At 38.1% G+C, this 19,931-nt stretch overlaps 1 protein-coding gene across 1 annotated transcript in view; it reads right to left on the bottom strand.

Annotated features, from left to right (window-relative positions):
* Window positions 1-12,323, bottom strand: part of LOC145993980 (putative multidrug resistance-associated protein lethal(2)03659) — a 170,988-nt gene extending 158,665 nt beyond the window's left edge. Inside the window, exon 1 of the mRNA XM_083130008.1 lies at window positions 12,262-12,323. The gene's annotated coding sequence lies outside the window, so the exon portion shown is untranslated. The remainder of the gene's footprint in view (window positions 1-12,261) is intronic.
* Between the last annotated feature and the right edge of the window lie 7,608 nt (window positions 12,324-19,931).

Genomic DNA, 19,931 nt, shown 5'->3' with positions numbered 1-19,931 from the left:
ATGTGTTTCGAACCCAGTAGGCTTAAACAAGAGTATTTTTTTATATCATGAAATTCTCAGACTGCATATACGAAATTTAGTTCTGGCAAAACTAAATCATCACTCAAAACTTTGCTTTTCAGTTGATCTATGCAGTTTATTTCTGTTTTAATAAACCACTCCAATATCCGGTACTGCTGAAATATTCACTTTAGAGAGAGACCTTTGATCTCTTCGGCCCTCGAACCGAACTAGCACTACACTGAAGCCCCGGAAATTCTGCTGTCGTCAATGTCTTCATTTTCGAATCACTATATCTTATAAAGCAATCAGAGGACGCTGACTGATCTGATCACCAACGACTGTATGAATTGTCACACTTACCTATGAAATCTCATTAACCGATTCTTTGTACAGATCAACCGAAAAATTGAATCCGCGTTTTTATTTCCTCATTATATTCTAGAATGTTCCGCAGATAAAACGATTTGTTAATATCGCCAGTAGTTGACTCCTTCTCTCATTCAAGAACGTACCCCCTCCCGCCTTCCAGTGTTCCAGAGATTAGAAATTACAACGAATCGCCCTAAGTGTGGCGCTACCTTTGTTGTGCAGCTTCCAAATGCTGACAAGTATCTACATAGTGCTCAAGTGCGCTGCGAGAACACAGAAAGCACAAGAAAAGTGAACGTGCAATATTATCAACAACAGGGTTATAGAACATTCTCCGTCTTGCCTCGATTGTCTATCTCCTTAAATCATCGTCACATTATTCAAAAAGCCAAAAACCTGATTTTATCTAGTGTAAAATAAAAAAAATCCTGGAGGGGGGCTCGAGCCACCTCAACCCCAGCTTGGATACGTGCTATTAACAATAACAGGGTTATAGAACATTCTCCGTCTTGGCTCGATAATTATTTCTCCCAAATTATCATCACATTATTCAAGAAGAGAAAATCCTAGTTTTATCTAGTGTAAACAGAAAAAAATCCTGAAGGGGGGCTCGAGCCGTCTGATTCCCACCTTGGATACGTGCTATTGACAATAATAGGGTTATAGAACACTCTCCGTTTTGTCTCGATAATTATTTCTCTCAGATTTATTATCTTATTATTCAAGACGCCAAAAATCTAATTTTGTCTAGTGTAAATTGAAAAATTTCCTGAGGGAGGGGGGACTCGAGCCATTAACTATAACAGGGGTATAAAACATGCTCCGTCTTGCCTCGATAATTATTTCTCTCCTTAAATTATTTTCACATTATTCAAGAAGCCAAAAACCTAATTTTATCTGACGTAAACTGAAACATTTCCTGTGGAATGGGTCGAGCCCCCGGTGCCCCATCTTGGATACGTGCTATTATCAATAACAGGGTTACGGAACATTCTCCGTCTTACCTCGATAATTATTTCTCTCCTTAAATTATTGTCACATTATTTTATTTCACACCACAAGAAATCAAAAACCTCTTTTTATCTAGTGTAAACCTAAAACTTTCGGGGGGGGCTCGAGCCCCCTAAGCCCCCCCTCTGGATACGTGCCTGCCTGTGTAGAAATATTCACTATATTACGTATTTCACTGTACTCATATATACCGTGCATGCATTATCAAAAATAATGGACACCGCGAATTTTCTGTCCTTTCCTTGCGTTAGCAGTTAGTTTGGCAACAGCGCAGTAGCGCTGGCTGGGTATTGGCCGAACTCATGTTCCTTCTAAAAGCGTGCGCCGTATAGTACGCATAAATCTTCTTTGGGGCTGACATTCAAAGCTGTATGATCCCTAAGAAATTTTCATTATTTAATTTTTGTACTTAGTAAGTTTCTCGCGGGTTGGGAAGGGGGGCTCCTGGACGTATATTTACTTGTAATAATTATCAATCAATAAAGAAAAGCAATAATTTTCGTTCAATTGTTTCTTTATCCGGGCTCCGAGTGTTTCGAACCTATCACCGCTGGCATCCTTGAGTTTGAATTGATGTTTTAAGTCCACTTTCTGCACAGAGAGGCGAATCGGGACTAGCCCTACAGTTCAAAGTGGGATCCGAACCACTGTGCAATGTACCTCCACCAGGTATCGAACCCGGGACCCCTTGATTTTCGTTACCACAATTTATAGGTAAATCTATTTTTCTTTTTCATTATTTATACATATACGCGTATATACCTATATATTTAATTGTTCTTATTTGTATTGATATGTAATCCTTTTCATGTTTTTATTTTTATTTTTCTCAATTTATACTCTTTATTCCAGACAAGGGTCTGTTGTAAGAACGGCCCTAGAGGCCGAAACACGCCCGCTCCAATAAAGGCGATTTTATTATTATTATTATTATCATTTCTTGTCTGTGAAAATAGTCATGGACAATTTGCCGAGCAATACTAGTGGATCCCACAGTACATCCTCGAGGCTATTCCAAGGCACTCGGCGCTATTTTAGCATTTGCACAGTACCTTCTTTTCGAGCGTAGGTAAATGTCACGATGACGTCACTTCTTATCAAATTACGGGACGTTTACTTTCACGGGAAAGCAATTACCCGCCTGGAAAACACAATGATGAGCACACGGCGGTGTCACTTGCAGTAGTGTCCCTAGGTTGAGTTGCTAGCGTTTGTATTCTTTCTTCCCTTTGACCCAGCTCTCCTGAAGGTAAAGGCCGTTTGAAACATGAAATGACGATAAATTGCAATACTTACTACTAAAAATAGAAGAGACTTTTGTGCAATGTGACACTTTCAAACTTTTGTAAAAGTTGAATGGATACTGTTATGCTCTAATTACTCTTCAGGGGAGAGTAACCTGCCTTGGTTCGACCTGTTACTTGTTTTCGTTACTTCCCCAGACAAAGTAAGATAAATTATACTTTCAATAACTAACAAAAACGGTTCAATCGAATTAAAAGACATTGAATAACTAACATATACATTACCATGGATATTTTAGGGAAAAACTCAGTTTTTTTTTATCTTGAATGACAGCTCAGACGTTCAGTTTAAAAATATATAAAAAAAGACTATTTATTTCGTAGATTAAATATATACAAAGAATTACATTAGAAATAACCCCCACATAAAAAATGACATGATCCCTTTAATTAAAATACTGAGATTCTCATCTGAGATATATATACGTACATGAGAAGTTCGTACGTTGGCATAGACAATAAGTACCATTTCAAAAATGTTTCAAGCTTGACACCAATTTCTATGAAAAAATGTTTGAACCGTGACCGCTAGCCCTTGAGAGTAGCCACAGTCACTCTGCGGTACCTTAATCCTCTCGGATTGGACGTTTCTCTAAGATCAATCAAAATGTCCACCGAAAACTAAGCGTTGGCTTGACACCAAACGACTCAAAAATTGCGTGGACTTACCTATGCATTTCCATGAAGAAAAAAAAAAGATTGATTAGTGGCATAAGATATTTGTACCCCCTTTCATCACAAAACCAGGCAATAACGATGTTTTGGTTAAGGGTAAACTTGTCCTAGGATATTTGTACCCCTTCTCGCCTCAAAAGCACTCAATAACGATGTTTTGGGTTGGGGGTAAACTTGTCCTAAGACGATTTTACCCTCATTCGGGACGGGATATCAAAATAATTATCGTTTTATTGGGGGGTATTTCTGTCCTAGGATATTTTTACCGAAGGGGTAAGAACGGCCGGGGGTAAAGATGTCAGTGGCGTAGCATGGACATTTCGGGTGGGAACACCAAGTCCGAAGGAAGGGTCGGCCCTTTCTTGCTTAATAATTTACTTATGGTATTAGTCGCCACAGGTATTGTTTATTTGCCTGAAGTCAGCTGGGTTTTCAATAAAACATCATCCATGCATGTTTTAGCTAGACAATTAGATGCCTCACTATGCCACAAATGTTTTGAACTCTGGTGTTTTATACCTTTCTGCATGACGCAAGTCATTAGAAAACCTACCTGAATCACAAGCGCCTTTGAACAACAGCAGACGTCATTGTTGTGGTTGATCCAACTACTCATTGATTTGGTTTATTTTACTTCGCTTTTCTACCTCTTTTGGTTAATCGCGAATATGAATATGAGTGATGATATTGATGAAGGGACACTGACAAAGAACACCCGTGCTCACGCTGGGATTCGAACCAGGGACCTCTGTCGTCTTGGCGCACTGTGCAAAGCAGAGTGGATGATCCAAATATCGTACACTCTACTGACGTAGACCTGCACAAGACCCGGAAAAAACCCGTCTCCGAGGAGGCGCGCCTACAATAATATGCAACACGCACTTCAAGCCCAGGTGTTCGACATCGCACAAGCGAGCTTCACGTCACAGTTGTGCACAGGCATCGATGCCTGTCAGGCTTTTCTATTACCCGGGTCTTAAGAAGACCCGTGAGACTCGATGTAGTTCTTGCAAGTAGAAGCGAGCACTCCTGTCAGTGTTGCCAACGGCCATTATATTTCACTAAGCGTGGAAATATTTTAATTTCTGCTAGGCGCAGGTGCCTTGAGGTTGTATAACCATTGGCGTAGCAAGGGGTGGGTGAAGTGGGCGACCACCCTGGGCCTCGCGTATGTAGGGGCCTTGCCTCCCATGAGGTTGATACGAAAAACGTAATAAATGGAAGTGAGAAAGATAGAAAAGGCTAATTTTTGTGGGCAATAAAATTAAAACATTTTTATCTGGCTTTATATTCTAGTTTAACGTTATAATTTGAATGAATACGTGAAATCAGAGGCGGGCGGGAGCTCTAAGCCTAAGGGGCCCCGAAAAAGTCAAAATAATTCTCATTTCTCATGTGAAACATTAACGCAAAAGTTGCTTGGACAATATTATCGAATTATTATTTTCTTGAATAGAAAGCGCTTTGTCTTGGCTTTTCTTCTGTCTCGTGACCTTGCATAGCCTACACGATTTTAATATGTTAATGATAAATCACCACAAACTGCCACGGAGCAAAGTATGGGGCATTTAAATGCTTCCGGTGTTTTAAACTGAAGGGTATGGATAATATTAACAGTTCTTCCTTCGTTCCTACAACTTCAGATGCAGCTATTGCCCTCTGTAACGGGCACGAAGATGATTCATCTTCAGAATATCCTGATAAAGTTTTACGTTTCAGGAATGTGCTTAAATCTGAAATCAAGTGCTTTGGCAAAGTTTCTACTTCTTGATAGCTCTCCACTAGCTTCCAGTGTTCTCTGTATCCTGTACCGCCTTCTGTTTGTTTCCTCCTCTTCAAGTAACAACCACGAAGAAAGAACTATCTTTCTCAAAATTGAAACTTAGGAAAAACTTCTGGAAGGTAGTGTCGAATGGTATGATTCAGCCCAAATTTACCGGACTCAGTAATCTCACTCTTGAACGAGAAAGGGCAAGATCTAATGTAAAAGTGTCATTCGCTGCCCAGAAGCCAGCTTTCTGTTAAGCAAGGTGGTTTGATTTAAATCAAAATTTAAATTGGGGAATTCTAATTTAAAAATCACTTATTGAAATCACTTTAAATAAAATTACAGAATAATGTACACAAGAAATTTGTAGATATCAGAATCACTTTTTGTGAAAGTATATTAATCTCGTATTCATTTAATGGTGTTTATTATGCTCTAAGAAAGGAAATAAAGGGAACAAAATACATGTCCTGATGGGGTGAAGCTCATACGAAAATAAATGTAATATGTCATCTGAAAAAAACACCTAAATTTCCCTTGATTTAAAATTCAATAATTATCATTAAAACCTCAAAATTCGGCTACAAAGACTGTAAATATTATTTTAAGTTAAAATTATAAAGTACATCTAGAATTTATATTTGCACTGTAAGAAGCGTTACTGAAATTATAATAGTTTCATTAACACACTTAACAAACATTTTCATATTAGGTTCATTATGTTCAGTTCCAGAAACAGAGAAATGCATATTTTCATCTAATTTGTTATTTGCTTTAATCAAACTGTTCAAATATTTTACAGGGACGTTTATCAGAAAAAGCCTAACTATTTAAAAAATATGTCTATGTGTACGATGCCAAAGAAAAGATCGATTTAAATAAAAAATAATAAAAAAAACATTATTTTTATCCACCCAGCTGTTAAGAGGGGCGGGGAAGGGGATAAGTAAGTATTTGTATTTTCTTCTTTTGAATACATAAATGTCAATGAAAGATATGTTGTAATATTTGAAAATTCAGAGGTAGAGCATCGATTTGTATAATTATTAATGTAAGTGTAGCCACAACCAGCCATTCTAAGTAATTACATACATTTCCTGGAAGAATCTGACTGTACTTGAGGGACCCAAATTTGTTTCTTGCGGACGCGTACTTTACGATTTTGTTACGCCACTGCGTCAAATATTTAATATTACAAGAATATTAAGACGTATCAACAAAATGAGATTCACAATTATTATTATCATCTAAGCCCTAAAATTCAATGTAAACTGGTACAATTAATGTGCAACAAAGGCAAAATTGCTAATTAAAAGAGTCAAATTAGCTGTATTAATTGATTACACCAAAGATTTCACACTTATGGTGCAAATGACTATCGTTTTAAGATTTGTTGATGTTGAAACCGATTGTGTCGAAGACCTTGAAGGTAGATACTTTGGTCCCCTAGACAGAATTGTGGTTTAGCGCACCCCCTTCCCCCGCTCTATCAAGCACAGACATTTTATGCGTGTCATTCGATATTTTATACTTAAGCCACGGTTTGTGACATTTACATCCTACAAATTTTGAAATGCGGAAATAAAGAACGACTCATTAAATAATATATAGGTTATATTTAAAGGTTTTCATTTAAGGATATTTCAGTTGTCTTACTGTCTAAAGAACATCTTAAAATTGATTGATTGATTGATTGATTTAGTTTATTTTACTTCACGTTTTGTGCCTCTAGGCTAATTTGCGAAGATGGTGATGAGTGATGAAAAGATGAAATTGAAGAATGGACATTCACAAACAACCAAGCCCGACCGGGATTCGAACCCGGGATCCTTGGGAACATCTTAAAAAACGTACTATTATTACTGCCTTGGTTAATGAAAATTCCAGCAGCGTGTTAATGTAGCTCTGCCAAGTGTAAATTTCTCCTTCGCGTACTATTAAATATAATTTTCGTCAGAAATTTATTATTATTATAGGCTATTATATAAATATAATAATTTGCTGACGTTTCCTTGATGACTGTATATCCATTCACATTGATATTTCAAACTTAAAGAACGGATGGAGCCTTGCATTCTAATCTCACCCAGGGCCTCGCGATATGTTGCTACGCCACTGTACCTAAGATTTTTGTAACTTCTCAAATTAGTGTCAAACCAACTACCACACATTTTCCAAATTTGTTTCGAAGGTCTTCAAATTGGTTCGTGTGTCTTGTTCATTTTATGTCACTTTCTGGTCTTGAAATCGTAAATCTCCTCTCGTTTTCATTTTTACGTTGTTCGTTCTTTGGAATGTGTAAATAGCATTGCCTGCTATTTGCACCTATGAAGATACAAGCTAACAATAATTATATTTTGCATCGTATTACTATCAATGCGGTCTGTAGAACTAGATAACTAGCAACAACATTTTTTTTTGTACTGGGTACAGTCTGAAGAAAACCTTGCTAGAAGGTTGAAACGTTACGTTTAGTTTATGTTTTAAAATAAAATAAATTTCTGCGTTGGTCACCATATTGAGTTTTTCATATCATGGAAACATGGCTAAGTGGTGTTACAACAACATGTGCGAACGACGATTTGTTGCAAGAGATGACAATATTCAAAAACCTTTTACAATGCAAATTCTGATTTCATGTTCTATTTTATGGACCATCGTGCCTTAGTGTTCAGGGGGGGGGGATCTTGAGCAACTAATTCGGATATTGAATTGGCAAAATTACACCAGAGAGAAAATCGAATTTTTAAAAGCCTGTCTCGTCCCGTGGACAACACTACTACCACTGTGCCATAGGGGAGCACCCCCCCCCCAAAAGTATAATGTAGAACAACCACCAGTCACACAAAGTTCCAAAATATTTACGATGGCACTTTTTGCGAAACTTGGTTCGTACTCCTTTACAGGTGTCAGCAGTGACGGTAATTAGGGGCGGGGCAGAGAAAGTGCAGTTGACCCTTCCCCCCCCCCCCGACGTTTTGACACTTTTGCACCACGCTAACCTCATGTATCAAGGGAAATTAAACTGTCCTTGCCACCCCACTTTTGCACCTTGGCCCCTTAGTTTGAGAACCCAATCGCCGCCAGTGGGTGTGAGTGATATAAATGTTTTCTACCAAGGAATAAATGTCTGCAATTTCAAATTGATAAAAGTGATGAACATTTTAAGTGCTCCTAGAACAGTTTAGAATCTAAAAGTTGGCAACGGTGACTGCGTGACTCATGTATCTGGAGACGGTGCAAAACCGGAATGAGCGTTCGCTGAAGATAAGCGAGCTTTGTCTTGCAAAGCAAAAATCTTATTCTCTTTGTTGCAAAGCCTTCCAGTTACCCGTGGGCTTTCGATGCTTGACGGGTCAAAACCCAGGTATATAGTTTTACTCGCCCGCCCGACCAGCCAGGCGGGCCTAGTAAGCGATTCTGGCCGCTGCGCAGCCCTCTGGACGTAACAGTGCCGATTAGTAATTCAGACCACTGTTTATTACATCTTGAGAATGCTGATAAACATTTTAAAATAATTTTGTCCAGAGACCATTCGATGTTAAGAATTTTCAAATGAATGCTAAACATTCCATTGACACAATATTAAGCAGTTAGATAATAACGAAAAAATACAATAAAAAATTAATAGTTTTGCGGGTTAAGTGGTAGAGCAGCAACAGGCTGAATTTCTACCACGAGGACTTCACCAACTTACTTCACAAAAACTGTGTTGATCTTTTAGTTTCTAATGCACATCGCTGTTCGTGTGATAAATCATACAATGCAGTGGCCATTAAGAAGCAGTATATTTGAGATTGGTAAAGTTACGTCAGTCAATATTGCGTATTGTAGCATCACATACCACGAGTTGGATGAGCGCGAAGAGCCAAGAACCGGGTAGGAATTCTACGGCTGTCGTCTGCTTCAGAAGGCAGGAAGGGTCACATGAACCAATCACGGTAGACCTCTCGTACGCCGGCGTAAGAGAGCCCATTTACGCGCGTGCTGTAGAAATGGAAGCTTTCCCTCCATAAAGGCAGCAAGGAATATAGGAGTCCTGTACGCCGAACCTGCTCGACGTCCGGCCGGGAAAGGCATTGAAAAGAGATGCTAGAACGAGTGTTGAGAGTGGAGCGTTGCAAGCGGATCGCGAAAAATAGCTATTATAATGCCATGAAGGTCAAACATATTTGAAATTAGTCACGCTTTACTTTATAATCACAGCATTTTAGCATTTTTGAAATTTTAAATCTGGGAACGCCAAGCGTACGGGCGTACTATAACGCTACGCCACTGAAAGATGTCCTGTTACATCTGCACCAAGAGAACCTTCACTAGATCTCCCCTCTTGCCAAAAAACGTAAGAATGTAAACTCCCTTTCCAGTCGGGTCCCTTTATATAGGCGATTCAAAAACAGACCACTAAACTGGAATTTTCCACCCTCACAGGCTTGAAGGTACAACTATTTGAAACTAACCGCCCTCTGCAAACTGGCTTGCACCGTCACGTAGGCCAGCCCTACTATGCGTTACATTTGAAACTGCATTAAAAAAAGTATTACCTTCACTAAATCAAAAATGATATTGAACATACACAAACGCCATTATATAAAAAAAGGATCATGTAGTGATTCTATCATTATCCTACATCTTTGTAAAAGTTGAATGGATACTAATAAATAAATAAATCAATCAATCGAAGCAACAAACTCGCCAGTGTTCAAGGGAGAGCTGAAGGGGCTCCCAAAAGTTTCAGAAAATAAAAATTTTCAAATGAAAGCAGTAAAGAACTCTGGAAAAACCGACGTGGTAAATGTAAACCTCCCTAAAGTAACTCAGGATTACCAGTTTTGTCTTTCAACAACTTGTGAAACGAAAATTAAAAATGGTAATCACGAATTATTTTATCATGTATCCCGCCCCCCTCTCTAGAACGCAGCTATTTAAAGCCATGTCCACACGTAATGTATCGTCTTCAATCTTGCATGATAAGGTACGATTGAGCAGATAAGACTGATGCAAAACACGCGGCTACACTATTCATGGTCTCCCTCACTCTTTCCTCAGCCGTTCCAAAAGCACCATGGATGAAGCATTATTGCAGAATCGATTAAAAAAAAAAAGAGAGAGAGAAATTTGCACATATCTAACGGTGATGACGGGATATGGGGTGATGTGGAGGTAGAGCTCCACATATTCTTGATCTCGGCCATAGTTGGGATGATGTGCCCGGCCGCCTTTACCAAGACCCATTGATTGTGACGACGTTACCACTTCGCCATCGGGGAGACTCAGGAAACAGGGTCGTCACTTTCCCCTCCTTACAAATTTTCAAGCTAACAATTTGAGTGTCGTAATGCGACTGTAAAAATAACTATTGATGTTATTATATCTATTGCAAAAAAAAAAGAAAAAAAAAGAATCCAGTTACAGCTAGCTACTTACTTTTAAAAGTAGCAAATTACAGTTAGACTTCCTAAAAAAAGCATCTGTTACTTCCAAACACTGAATAGTAATACTAAATACAAAGGATGATAAATTTGCTTTCTTGGTGCCCACTTGGAATAAATCGCAAAGCTTTCAACTTCTTTCCTACCAGGTAGAAATGCCATGTAAACAGTTACTGTCGTATTAAAACATTCATATACTTTAAACCCACTCAAGTACGATGAATACAGCTTAAAAAAATACAACAACCAGATGTGATGCAAAGTAGGTAAGACTTTTGAACTTGATACAGAGTCTGAAGAAGACCTTGCTAGAAGGTTGAAACGTTACGTTAGTTTATGTTTTTAATAAAATAAATTACTGCCTTGGTCAGCATATTTAGTTTTTCAAAGTAGGTAAGTAAAAATTAATTTGATTTTGCGGATAAAGTGTCAGCAGGGACGCCGACTTGTCAAAATTATTGTGGTGGGGGGCTCTGCTCACTGAAATAAATTAATAAATGACTCACTCCCTCCCTTTTTTTTAAGTTTTGGCCTCAGTGTTCGGAATCTCGTAAAAGCCCATGAATTCCTCAAAAAATATTAACATTTTCATTTAGTTCGGATGCAAAATGTTAATTGTTCACGGATTTCGTCAACTATAATAGCAAAATATTCCCGACTTTTAATATCTGCTACCACGGAGTGCAAAACAGATCTCCCTAATACATATATCGATGATCGCGTTCTGAATGTCATGTGAGAGCCATTTGTAGCCCGAACGTATAGTTCATGCACATCTTCTTTTGAAACTCTTTTTAGTAAAAATGTTAACAATACTCATAATTATATACTTAGTATATAGTAATAAGTCATGTGTTTTGCTGTCTCTGGTCATAGCCCCCCCCCCAAAGTTGATGGTTTAGCTGTCTCAGCCCCCCCAAAGTTGATGGTCTAGAACATTTCAAATGTGTATTTAAAGTTAAGTTCATGTGGCACAATTCAGAGTAAACTTTACGAGAGAGGCAAAATAATACATTATATCCTCTTAAGCAAAATTATTGGGGGTCTACCCCCCACATAGTTAACATTTGGGGGGCTCGAGCCCCCCAAGCCCCATGGAGTCGGCGCCTATGCTACGTGGACCTCAACATTGGGACTTTATATCAAAATTATTTCCGCATTGGGCGTTAAAATTCCCTTCCACACATACAGAGTGTTTCAGGAGGAAATATTGGTCATTTCTCGTTAGTAACTCCGGATCCTATTTTGGTGCAACTCGCTACAAGAATTTGGGCAATTTTGTCTGGGTCATGGAGAATTTTCAAAAAATGCTTCTTTCACGAGAGAGAGTGTTTCCAAATGATTGTATCTGGGGAGACACAAGACGGGTAATTTGATATTTTCTCATGCATGGGACCTCACAATGTCTTACACGAAAGTATAAGCTATTATTATTGCACTAAGTTGTGAAATTGTTTAATTTAAACGCTCCACTGCGACTCGACTCAGAACGTTTTTGAAGCTTATATAAATTAGCATAATTATTGCATTCATACTAAAGATAATTTTCTATTAGTTTCAACGAATTCCAACGAGGATGGTGGCAGTGCCTACCGAAATTAATAAAAAATACTAAAAACTGCTTCGCGGAAAACGTGATTACCTGAAAGATACAAAGTTAGTTATTGAAGTAAGAAAATATAAATGTGTGATTACAAACCAATCTTTGGTGGCTTGAACACGATATGTCTTCTTAAACGAAACGCATACACTATCACCAACAGCTGCACAGTTCAAACTGCCGTGTTGGGCATAAAATAATAATATGATATCTACTGATAAATATCTTGTCGTAATGATAATAGACAACGTGGCTGTTAACCGAAGAATGATATCAGTATCCGGAAAAAAATGCTGTTAAGGAATTTTACACACATGCAATAAATATCTTGAAGCAGTATTGTGCAACTTGCCTTGTTCTAAACACAACAGTTTGTCCATACGGAAATCACAAGTCACCGTGACGTAAACGTTTTTTTAGTTTGTAGTAGACAAAGAAAATTTAGTGAGTACTCAATTCACTTTTCGATTTGTGATTTGATTTGCTTTATTTTACTTCGCTTTTTGTGCCACTTTTTGATAATTTGCGAAGATGGGGATGAGTGATGATATGATTAAATTGATGAATGGACACTCACCAATATCAATGCCCAGGCAAGGATTCGAACCAGAGACCCCTGGCGACGTACCGCGATGTGCTAACCATTCTGCCACAGGGGCCGGCTATTCACTTTTCGATTACCGATTTTGCTTCGTTCAATGTTCCTTGCAATTCAGATTGTCCAACCAGTACATCATGATCTTCCAAGGCATAGAGACATTTTTGCAAAGTATGCACGTTTCAAAAGTCTACTATTGTACAAAAGTTCGCAATTTATCTTTATATGTAATTTTGTTTTCTTCTTACTACATATCAATGTAAAACCGGTGTATTTGGGCTTTTGTAGCTGAATTTGAATTTAATTTTTTGGGGTGCGTCAGCACTTAAAGGCTATTTTGCACCCGTCACATTATACGGGGTCCAGCCCCTTATAATAATAATGATAATAATAACTGTAATGTCGTTAACTAAAATATTAAAACATTCTGACTTCGGTTAAAAGCTGAGGCTGCAATTCGGCACTCAGCACACATAAGGACAAAAAACAGGACAACACACAGAAGCATACTGGCCGTATGGCCAGTCGCCAGAGCACTCGTTAGTCTGCAAAATGCAGTTCAGGGTGCATTACGTGGAAGTGAGGGCTGACAATTGGGTGCACTACGTGGAAGGTCAACAATTATATTCCGGGCTTTTGTATTAATAAATGTCACACACTAAACAATTAAGTATTCTAATTCCACCCCTTACGAATGAAAATTAATGAGGAACAATTAATTTTGTTACACAGGGTGATTATAAATTATTGCAGGAGTTTTGTAAACGTTTTGGCAGTAGTGTTATTAAAGGCGTAGAAATCGAGGTTAATGATACAAAAACAAGCATCTTTGAAAGTTAAACCTGAATATTGCAACTTTTATAAACCATCGTTGAGACACACCAATCAAGAGCTTAAACTTGCAGGAGGATTGGAAAGCACTAAAAAACAATTTTTCGTTGTTCAAAATAAACACATACAACAACCAAAATATGATGATTTGAATAGATTCATTGATTGAATTAGGTAATTTTACATAGCTTTTCTGCCACATTTGGCTAATCGCGACGAAGGTGATAAATGCTGCAACAACTGCATTTAAACCTGATAATGAAGACTTCTTCATGCACGTATTGGAGACGACTAAAAATCATCATCCCGAACCAGGCACACATCTAGGGTCCAAACCAAGTTTCTCACATGTAATAATAATAATAATTATTATTATTATATTATTATTATTATTATTAGCTAAGCATGATTTTTTAATTTTTTTTATTACATGAACAGCTCAAAATATTATTAGGAATAGATATAACGGCATGTATTCATTATCTAGCATATGATTTACTATCACTAAAATACACATAAAACAGCTACCCTTCCAAACAAATTAATGTCAAAAAATTTTAATGGATTATTTATTTAATAGGTCCATGTTGAAACGTAAAGAATCTGGTCATTTTTTTATGCGTAATTTTATTAAAATAGTATGTTAGAAGAGTTAAACAGCAGCTGTGAGCAGTATGGGATGAAGATTAATGTAAAGAAGACAAAGGCAATGGTTATAGGACGGAAACCAAGGAATATTAATGTGAGAGCAAACAGTGAAAGAATCCAGCAAGTGGATAGCTTCAAGTACCTCGGATGCACTATAAGCAGTGACATGAGCTGCAACCAAGAAGTGAAAATGAGAATCGCAATAGCAAAAGAAGCTTTCAATAGAAGAAAAATGTTTTTTGTGGACCCATGGACATAGGTCTAAGGAAGAGATTAGTGAAATGTTTTGTGTGGAGTGTAGCACTATATGGTGCAGAAACCTGGACGTTGAGAAGAAATGAAGAGAAACGACTCGAAGCTTTTGAAATGTGGACATGGCGAAAAATGGAGCGTGTAAAATGGACGGACAAAGTAAGAAACGAAGCCGTACTGAAAAGAGTTGGTGAAAAAAGATCTATACTGGAGACCATCAAGAAGAGGAAAAGAAACTGGTTAGGGCACTGTCTAAGAAGAAACTGCCTGCTAAGAGATGCCTTGGAGGGAATGGTTGAAGGAAGAAAAGTCCGTGGAAGAAAGAGATATCAGCTTATGGATGATATTAAATTAACTGGGTCGTATGCTATTACGAAGCGTAAGGCAGAGAACAGGGAAAGCTGGAGATTGCAGTGAAAAACCTGCCAATTAGGCAGAAAACAATGAATGAATGAAAAACATTTTTGCAGGCACTGTCAACGTAAAGTAGCTGTTCTAATCCTTGCCATTATGGAGTTATGCGGAAATAAATCAACTCCATATTATACAGAAGTATATAAATATTTTGCTTATTTACTTTTGGACTTCTTTAAGTCCTTCGGGGAGGTCCGGACCCGCTGGATCTCCCTCTAAATTCGTCCTTGTTGTGAACCCATGAAAGATTGTCGTAAACGTGTTGCTGATTAAAAATGATGGTGAAAAGATGGATTATATCAAACATTTCAAAATAAATGGAACATGACTCGCTAAATCGTCGCATGAAAACAAGAGGAACGTAACTCCAAAAATGTTGTTTTCAGTTTTGTTTAAACAAAATCCTCTGAAGAGCTCTATTTTGGAGTCAGGTCGACATATCTCCACTTCTAATCCTTATAGCAGTAAATTGGATTCACAATGAATTGGAAATATTTTGGCGTTGTATACAAGTTCTGACTCGAGTCTACTATTTAGATAGAATTTGGATTCGCCTTTCTTCCTTTCACTAAACATCTAACCCAGTACCGGATCTACAAATTTTGGGCCCCCCGCAAAATATTACCAAACGCCCCCTCTACCTACCTTCACACAAACATATACTGTATATATATATATACATATATATATATATATATATATATATTATTTATATGCGCATATACGAACCCTCTACTATGTCAATGGTTGAGGGCCCCCCCTAAAGGCTTACTCGTCTCCGGGCCTCCCGCACTGCGGGGTTTTGCGGCTTGTAGATCCGGCACTGATCTAACCACTAAACATCTATCACTTTGTTGATGAACAGTTCTTTGTCTTCTTGTACTTCACAATGCACAGAATATTGGGTATCCCTTATTGAACAACACTTTAGCAACCTTTCGTTCTGACGTCAGACGAGGAATGCCTACGAGGTTAGGTTAGGCCTGTTTGGTTAGGTTCCATTAGCATAAATACAATGAAAAATTATTATTTAGGCTAAGAGAACTAAACCTAGCTAGCCTAACCTGACAACGTAGGAATCTAGCCTAAAATTAAAAAGCCTACTCCCGTGACGTCAGAACACAAGGTTGCTCAAGTGTTGTGCAATAAGTGAGACCCACAGATATCAATCACAGTCAAATACCACTTAATCTACTGCCCTCCATGTTACCTCTGATCCATGTTTTTACATGGTCTAATAATAACATCAACAACAATAGTTGCTGCAATTTACGGTCTGTACGTCACAGAAAAAATATTTTTTGTTGTAAAATATCGCTACAATTTCACCATTCGAATTACATTAATTCTATCCGGAAATTTCAGGGGGCACTCCTTGGTTCTCACACGACGAAATATATCTAACCGCTAGCATACACCAAACAATACATGCACAATCTTATACACCAGTCCTATCTTAATATAGTAGTCACGCAAGATACGTAACGTGATCAAACTGTACGTACTTAACAACTGGTGGTGTAAGAGAGATCGCTGTTTCCAGTTCTTACGTAGGCTACAAATGTGCGAAAGCAGATAAGAGTCAACCCGCATGCTGTGCTAATCGTGTGTTTCTTCGTAAATTGAAATTCCTCTTGCACGCAAAGGTTCTTTGATCTAAGGGCGTGTTGCGTAAGCCGACTCATTCATCCATTTAAAGAGAAAATAAAACACCACATAGACAAGAAAATCTATTCGAAATAGGTCCGCCAGTACATTTTATATTGGAATGACACACATCGCAGTTTTAGAAGACGTAAATGACAACGTGGACCAACCACATTCATAAACCTCCTTGGTGAAGTGTTAACCCAATGTGTAAATCTAACCAAGAATGAAATATGGAAAATGGGTGTTCAATACGCTTAGCTGAAGTACAGTTTTGCAGCCACGAACTAAGCATGTCGATATCTTCGTGTTGAAGTCGTACTCAGAGGGCTGCGCAGCGGCCAGAATCGCTTACTAGGCCCGCCTGGCTGGTCGGGCGGGCGAGTAAAACTATATACCTGGGTTTTGACCCGTCAAGCATCGAAAGCCCACGGGTAACTGGAAGCAGTGTTGCCAATCTCCGAATACAGGATTTCCCTTTTACCAGTGTAAAATTTCCCTTTTTCGACCTAAATTTCCCTCGATTTTCAAAACTCATCTGAAGCTGATCTTTGTATTACTATAACTGTTAATCAGGACCGTATATAAGGGGGTTTAGTGGGTTCAAACCCCCCACTGAGTAAAATACTAGAAACTGATCATAGTTTCATAATATAATTATCCTAAAATAAACATTTGAATTTTAAAATAAAACACTAATGTATTGAAAAAATCCCCAAACCAAAAAAAAAAAAAATTCGTCTGCGGCGCAATGATTGTCGGACTTTGAAACCCACCCATTGTCAAAGCTTAGCTAGGGGCCTGCTGTTAATATTTTTCTTTTGACGCCTGTTTTGCCTGAGGAACAAACTTTATTATAATGATTATTAAATATTTATGAAAATCATAAAAGTGTGAAGTAATGGGCAGATATTCTCGAACAGGAGAAGATAGAAGGGGCGCACCAAAGTGAGGTCGGGTACTCTACGTTTTCCAAATTTTCCTGGGGAAAAAGAAAGAGAAGATTTTTCCACTTGCCTCACTTGGGATACAAACATTTCTATGATATTCAAGGATTTAGGAAACAATTATTATTACCCAACATGTTGCTAGTTTTCAAAGGAAAAAAATATTACTCGCTTCGCTCACAATGCAAATATTTCTGAGACATGTTTCCCAGATATTTTTTCATCCGCAGATAAATCCCCACGACGTTTTCTAACCTTTTTGGGAGTTGCGTTGCAGGTAGCTTCCTATCAGTCACCTCTTCAATTCTCCTTGCAACGACACAGGACACAAAAAGTCATACACACAGTCACTAAGGCACGTTCTGAAATGATGGATGGAACATGGAAAGAAGTTGAAAATCGCGTCCCAAATTCTTTCCAGGTGCAGCACGGCTCGTGCCTTGGGGCCTTTCTAGGAAACGCGACAAATATAAGACTGACCGGTCAAGGTCATCTATCACAGGGAGAAAGAAAGCTTACTGAAAAGTGTCACTGTTGCTAACTATTAATTTGGAAAACGTACACGCCGAAAATAAAATATATTTTCGACCTTTTTAAAAGAATGAAACGAAAATGTGAGTTTAAATTTCCCTGTTTTTTAGCTATTTTTCATTAAATTTCCCTTTTCCCTTTTCACCCTCAAATTTCCCTGTGCCGAGGGAAATTTCCCTGCGTTTGGCATCACTGACTGGAAGGCTTTGCAAGACGAAGCTCGCTTATCTTCAGCGAACGCTCATTCCGGTTTTGCACCGTCTCCAGATACATGAGTCACGCAGTCACCGTTGCCAACTTTTAGATTCTAAACTGTTCTAGGAGCACTTAAAATGTTCATCACTTTTATCAATTTGAAATTGCAGACATTTATTCCTTGGTAGAAAACATTTGTATCACTCACACCCACTGGCGGCGATTGGGTTCTCAAACTAAGGGGCCAAGGTGCAAAAGTGGGGTGGCAAGGACAGTTTAATTTCCCTTGATACATGAGGTTAGCGTGGTGCAAAAGTGTCAAAACGTCGGGGGGAGGGTCAACTGCACTTTCTCTGCCCCGCCCCTAATTACCGTCACTGCTGACACCTGTAAAGGAGTACAAACCAAGTTTCGCAAAAAGTGCCATCGTAAATATTTTGGAACTTTGTGTGACTGGTGGTTGTTCTACATTATACTTTTGGGGGGGGGGTGCTCCCCTATGGCACAGTGGTAGTAGTGTTGTCCACGGGACGAGACAGGCTTTTAAAAATTCGATTTTCTCTCTGGTGTAATTTTGCCAATTCAATATCCGAATTAGTTGCTCAAGATCCCCCCCCCCCTGAACACTAAGGCACGATGGTCCATAAAATAGAACATGAAATCAGAATTTGCATTGTAAAAGGTTTTTGAATATTGTCATCTCTTGCAACAAATCGTCGTTCGCTCATGTTGTTGTAACACCACTTAGCCATGTTTCCATGATATGAAAAACTCAATATGGTGACCAACGCAGAAATTTATTTTATTTTAAAACATAAACTAAACGTAACGTTTCAACCTTCTAGCAAGGTTTTCTTCAGACTGTACCCAGTACAAAAAAAAATGTTGTTGCTAGTTATCTAGTTCTACAGACCGCATTGATAGTAATACGATGCAAAATATAATTATTGTTAGCTTGTATCTTCATAGGTGCAAATAGCAGGCAATGCTATTTACACATTCCAACGAACGAACAACGTAAAAATGAAAACGAGAGGAGATTTACGATTTCAAGACCAGAAAGTGACATAAAATGAACAAGACACACGAACCAATTTGAAGACCTTCGAAACAAATTTGGAAAATGTGTGGTAGTTGGTTTGACACTAATTTGAGAAGTTACAAAAATCTTAGGTACAGTGGCGTAGCAACATATCGCGAGGCCCTGGGCGAGATTAGAATGCAAGGCTCCATCCGTTCTTTAAGTTTGAAATATCAATGTGAATGGATATACAGTCATCAAGGAAACGTCAGCAAATTATTATATTTATATAATAGCCTATAATAATAATAAATTTCTGACGAAAATTATATTTAATAGTACGCGAAGGAGAAATTTACACTTGGCAGAGCTACATTAACACGCTGCTGGAATTTTCATTAACCAAGGCAGTAATAATAGTACGTTTTTTAAGATGTTCCCAAGGATCCCGGGTTCGAATCCCGGTCGGGCTTGGTTGTTTGTGAATGTCCATTCTTCAATTTCATCTTTTCATCACTCATCACCATCTTCGCAAATTAGCCTAGAGGCACAAAACGTGAAGTAAAATAAACTAAATCAATCAATCAATCAATCAATTTTAAGATGTTCTTTAGACAGTAAGACAACTGAAATATCCTTAAATGAAAACCTTTAAATATAACCTATATATTATTTAATGAGTCGT

Source organism: Lepisma saccharinum, chromosome 10 (genome assembly GCF_977018435.1).
Source record: "Lepisma saccharinum chromosome 10, izLepSacc3.1, whole genome shotgun sequence".
Classification (NCBI taxonomy): domain Eukaryota; kingdom Metazoa; phylum Arthropoda; class Insecta; order Zygentoma; family Lepismatidae; genus Lepisma; species Lepisma saccharinum.
The sequence above is the reverse complement of the archived record's forward strand: the minus strand, read 5'-3'. Positions and strand labels throughout refer to the sequence as shown.